Source organism: Festucalex cinctus, chromosome 10 (assembly GCF_051991245.1).
Source record: "Festucalex cinctus isolate MCC-2025b chromosome 10, RoL_Fcin_1.0, whole genome shotgun sequence".
In the NCBI taxonomy this organism is placed as follows: Eukaryota; Metazoa; Chordata; class Actinopteri; order Syngnathiformes; family Syngnathidae; genus Festucalex; species Festucalex cinctus.
The window spans coordinates 4,933,748-4,939,768 of NC_135420.1; the positions used below are offsets into that span (position 1 = coordinate 4,933,748).

Below are 6,021 nucleotides of genomic sequence, written 5' to 3' on the forward strand. Positions count from 1 at the left end.
TGCTAATTATCAGATTATCTTTTCCACACCACAAAATAACCCAAAATAACATGCTCATACAACAATACATTTGCAATTAGATTACCACAAATAATTGCATTGTTGAATAGCTGCATTGTGAGCTCACAATTGATAGAAATTATGTTATACAGTTTCAGGAGAAGCTGAACAAAATCAACAGAACACAGAGCAACAGAGATATATTCTGCAAGCGGAAGAAAAAAAACTGGCATAATTTGAACCACTTCATCCATTTATTAGTCAGTTGTTCAATTCAAGAAAAAAGAAAGAAAACACAGCACCTTTAAAAATATGTGTTTATACACAGGGCTGGTCAAGTTTACAAGGGCAGAGCGAGGTTCAGTGCTTACATACAATATATACATTAATGAAGCGCTAATGTCATCCACCATTCCGTCTCAGAAAAAGGTAGTTACCAGGATTTTTCTATAGGGCCCGGGTAAGAACAAGTCACGTGATCTAACAACCACCCTAATACTCGCATCTAACTACCAGTAAACAGTTTCCTTAAGGGAAACCCACGGTGTCAATCAATCTGCAGAAATGACTGAGTTTCTTTAATATGCAAATACACAAAACAACAAACAAAATAATACATTCCCTTCATGTCCCCAATAAAGGGGTTTTGTTGAGTGCACTAATGATAACATTAAGGGAAGGACAGGAAATTTGGGGAGTCTGTTAGTTGGTTAACATTTTAGTCTTTGCTCCTCTCTTCAATTGTGAAAGTCTCCATAGGACGCTTGCTCAGGGCCTTGATATCATCCAGTAGACTGGTCGGGGTCAAAATGTGGGAAGATCCTAGAGGTGAAACACAAAAGTAATTCAGGCTGTGAAACACCATAGAATAAAACATTCAGTTGGACTTACATTAATACTATAAAACAGGGTTCCCCAATTCCGGTCCTCAAGGGAGACCTCAGGGGGAGCGCTCTCCAGCACACCCTCCAAGGACTCCAAAAAGGGTGGGTACTCTGAACTGAACTGGAAAACAACAGTCACGACCGGTCTCCCCACACGAAGGCGGAGGGAGGCTACCCTCTCGTCTACCGGGTTGAACACCAACGTACAGGTGTCAAGCCACGGGGCAAGTGTGTGCAGGTGTGGGCAATACGTATGCCCACACCTGCTCTGCGCCTCTTACTGTGGGCAACTGCAAAGTGGAAGAGAGATCAACCCCTCTCGATTGGTACCAGAGCCCAAGCAGTGTGTGGAGGAGAGTCCCGACTATATCTAGTCGGAATTCCTCTGCCTCACACATCAGCTCGAGCTCCTTCCCCGCCAGAGAGGTGACATTTCCTGTCCCAAGAGTTAGCTTCTGTAACTGGGGATTGGACCGCCAAGATCTCCAGCCTTGGCTGCCGCCTAGCCCACTATGCACCCGACTACCTTAGGCCACTCCCACCGGCGGTGAAGGGGACCCACGTTGCCTCTTCGGGCTGTGCCCGGACGTACACCATGGGTGCAGGCTGCACCAGGAGCTCGCCGACGAGTCCCACCTCCAGGCCTGGCTCCAGAGGGGTGGGGGTGGGGGGGGGGGGGGGGGGGGGGGGGGGTCCTGGTGACCCGTGTCCAGGCAAGGGTCCATTTATTGTACTCGTTATAAGGGGTGTCTTTAAGCCATGCTTTGTCTGGCCCCCCACACAGGACCTGTTTGCCATGGGTGTCCCTGTCAGGGGCATAAAGCTCCAGAAAACATAGCTCCCATGATCACTGGGACACACTCCTCCACCACGGTAAAGTTCCGCCTCACAGAGCTCACAACTATCTATATCACATAAATTAAATGAAACTGCTACATGTGTAATACTGCATTAGTACACACCTATGATGACCTGACAGGATTTGACAGTCTGTGTGACCTCATAGGCACAGCGCATCTCAGAGTAGCTGATTCCTCCAATGACAAAGATGATGAGGCGTGAGCCCGTCCGACGTTCGTCCTGAGTGCTGGATTTATGTTTCTGACGTGCACTGTGGGGCAAAGAGCATGGTGGGAAACAAATGGTCAAAATCAATCATAGGCTGATGTAGGTGTTTCCATTGCAGCACGTTTCTCTTCTGAGGCAAAACTCTTGCAATGTCCCGTCTTGCGAGATTTTGTAATCCTTGTAGGACGTGCTCATGTAGTGTCGCGAGAGGTTTGTTTACGGAAGAGGGATACCCGGAGTTGTGATGATTACATTAAAAACATCTCTCTCGGCGAAGATCGGGCATTTGGTGGTGTGCGTGCGTGCGTGCTTTGTCTTTGCTACATTGTGGGGCCCATTCATGTGTGTTTTTCCAGGTTTAACTACCATTGTGGGGCTCAATTTGAAATTGTGGGGACTTTTTGGTAGCCCCCACGAGTTCAGACCACTTTTTGAGTGTCAAGACTTGGTTTTAAAGTTTTGGTTAGAATTGGGTTATGGTTGAGGTTAAAGTAAGGAATGGGGTAGACAATCATTTGTGATAGTTGAGGTTAGGGACAGGGTTAGGGGAAAGGTATTATATGTCAATGAGAAGTCACCGCGATAATACAAATACAAACGACTGTGTACGTGTGTGTGCGACTTCCGACTTGTGGAGACTGCGGATAGATTGAATGGACTTCATCAAGAACATGTGCCATTAAGTTGCTCGATCCCTTGTTGCCGGGGATGAATGGCCATTTCTAATGCAACGATAATAAATTGTCTGCGTGTATGGGGCGGTAGCCTTGGCTCTATAGCAAAATCACTTTGTGGTTAACTCTTTCAATCCCACGCATTTTCTGACAAGGTAACTCCAGAATCCCACCAGATTTCGCATATTTTCACCCATTTTCAACGCTTATTAGAATATTGTGTGCTATGACTAAATAGACATGGTGGGTGTCGTTGGAAAGATTGGGGTCTCCTCTTTCATTAGAAAAAATAAGTATGATTCTACCTTATTCTGTTCTTTAGTAATCATCATTTGAAAATGGCTTGATTTGACATAATTCAAGAATCTCGGGCAAAATAAGGAGAAATTAAGCTTTTTGTGAAATGATGCATTTTCATCAGTCACACCTTGTCGACTTGACATTTGAAATCTCTTGTTTTAGACGAAAAAAAAAAACGCCTGAAACAACACGAGGATAGACAATATCAACTGTGCTTGTTTGTAATCTGTGTTTGCGCTCGGAAAGTTTTCTTTCTTTCTTTTTTTTTTTCGCTCTCAGGTTCGCATTTGGAACTTTCCTGGTTGTCTTGACAACTACATTTGAATCCTGTGCGGACATGCGCAAACTGTGAGCTCCAGTTTAACTGCATGCATACCAATGCAGTCGTTTGAGTGTCGGTGTCCTTGTTCATTCACACAGTGAAGGAAAAGTAATTTTGAGTCGTGTGTTCCTTAAGGTCCTGTAGTAGGACAACTACACGTTACGATTGCGGCAAAACTTCACACGTTGACGTCTCCGTACAAATTCCGAACAAACAAAAATGTCATGGAGATACAACACCTTACAAAAATTACAAACAAGCATTTAAAGTCTTGGCCTTCTTGTTCTGGCAGACACGGTGATTATAAATAAAATTCAAAATCCTTAATAAAATACTGAAAAAAATACTGAGGTAAAGCTAGCCGCCTTTTCTTTTTACGCGATCAAGTCTGCCGCACTTCATTTTTTTCTGTTCGCCCTTTTGTAGGATTTACGGTAGTGTGCTCGAAGAGACGCTGGCACAGAGAACGACATCCTGTTTTCAAAATAAAAGATCGAATTTCAAAAATTCAATCCAAACGCAGTTTAAAAGATGTTTGTTTTTATTATTATATTTAACGGTTTAAAAATGTTTCACTACAACACATTATCAATTCACATCTCACTGGGAATGCACTCTTGGGGTGATATGAGCAATAACGTTCACATGTACAATATTTAGTTAATTTAAAATGAAGGAATATTAATTTGGCTATTAAGCTATGAAGAAAAAATGCTAATATTTATAGAAAAGCAAATATTAAAAATAAGTGGAGGTCTAAAATGAAAAAATAAAATGAAAAATTAAAAGGTGTGCATCATCTATCAGACATGCCACTATTATGCAGCACTGGTTTGGGGTCAATAGGTCACATGGCCTGAAAGCTATTGAGCTCCAAAGCTAATATTTACAGATATAGAGGGAAAAAAATGTTAAAAATAAGTGGAGGTCTAAAATGAAAAAATAAAAGGTGTACAACATCTATCAGACATGCCACTATGATGCAGCATTGGTTTTGGGGTCAATAGGTCACATGGCCTGGGAGCTATTGAGCTCAGAAGCTAAAATTTACAGATATACAGGAAAAAAAAATTTAAAAATAAGTGGAGGTCTAAAATAAAAATTAAAAAAAAGGTGTGCATCATCTGTCAGACATGCCACTCTGATTGCAGCATTGGTTTGGGGTCAATAGGTCACATGGCCCTAGCGACAACGGGCAATGATTCCCTGTCTTGTACTGACATATAAACTGCACACAAGATGATAAAAAAAATTGCCTGGGTCTTTTTCTTTTTACAGATACAATGTGGCACTTGTGACCGCTCGTACCATGAGGAATGTTTGAGCTTAAATCCCAATCAATTAAAAAGATCAAAGACAGCAAAAATGTGGGTGTGTGCTCTATGTAAATAAAGAATTATTTGATCATTGTTCACCAACAAACCTGTGATTTGTAGTTTCTTTCTTTTTTTAAACACAGATTTTGGAGTGTCCGAAATGAGTGGGGTGTCGCAGGGTGTCCGGGTTCTCCCTCAAGAGCTCGGCTATCCGGGAGGAACTCAAGAGTCGAGCCGCTGATCCTCCGCGTTGAGAGGAGCCAGCTGAGGTGGCTCGGGCTTCTGTTTCAGATGCCTACTGGACGCCTCCCTGGACAGATGTCTGGGCATGTCCCAACAGCGGGAGGCCATGGGTATGACCCAAGACACAATGAAGACACTATGTCTCTCGGCTGGCCTGGAAACACCTATGACCTATTGACCCCAAACCAATGCTGCATCATAGTGGCATGTCTGATGATGCAAACCTTTTAATTTTTCATTTTAGATCGCCATTTATTTTTTTAACATTTTTTTCTGTATATCTGTAAATTTTAGCTTCTTAGCTCAATAGCTTCCAGGTCATGTGACCTATTGACCCCCAAACCAATGCTGCATCATAGTGGCATGTCTGATAGATGATGCACACCTTTTATTTTTTTTCATTTTAGACTTCCACTTATTTTTAACATTTTTTTTCTATAAATATTAGCATTTTTTGCTTAATAGCTTCTAGGTCATGTGACCTATTAACCCCAAATTAGTACTGCCTCAAAGTGGCATGTCTGCTCAATGACACACACCTATTTTTTTCTCAATTTCAACCTTCATTTTAAATTACCGGTAACTTAATATTGTCCATATCAATGTTATTGCTCAATATCACCCTACAAGAGTGCATTCCCAGTGAAATTTGAATTGGTACTGTTATCGTGAAACATCTTTTAAACTGTAATAATACAATAATAAACATACATTAAACTGCGTTTGAATTCAATTTTATTTTTGAAAACTGATCTTTTATTTTGAAAACCGAATGTTGTTCTCCGTAACAGCGGATGTCGTTCTTCGTGCCAGCGTCTCTTCGAACACAGTACCGTAAATCCTAGAAAAGGGTGAACATCAAAAATGAAGTGCGGCTGACTTGACCGCGTAAAAAGAAAAGGCGGCTAGCTTTACCTCAGTAAAAAATGTAATGTTTTAATTTTTTTTTTTTTACAAATTAAAATTTATGATTTATGATTTATAAAGCTTTGCTAATTATCAGATTATCTTTTCCACACCACAAAATAACCAAAAATAACATGCTCATACAACAATACATTTGCAATTAGATTACCACAAATAATTGCATTGTTGAATAGCTGCATTGTGAGCTCACAATTGATAGAAATTATGTTATACAGTTTCAGGAGAAGCTGAACAAAATCAACAGAACACAGAGCAACAGAGATATATTCTGCAAGCGGAAGAAAAAA

The 6,021-nt window shown here is 41.2% G+C and overlaps 1 long non-coding RNA gene across 1 annotated transcript; it reads right to left on the bottom strand.

The window, feature by feature from the left end:
- Positions 1-232: 232 nt before the first annotated feature.
- Positions 233-3,092, bottom strand: LOC144027156 (uncharacterized). The gene is made up of 2 exons (XR_013285384.1): positions 1,847-3,092; positions 233-822 (listed from the first exon to the last, which is right to left on the bottom strand). It is a non-coding gene; the product is annotated as an uncharacterized LOC144027156 (long non-coding RNA).
- Positions 3,093-6,021: the final 2,929 nt, after the last annotated feature.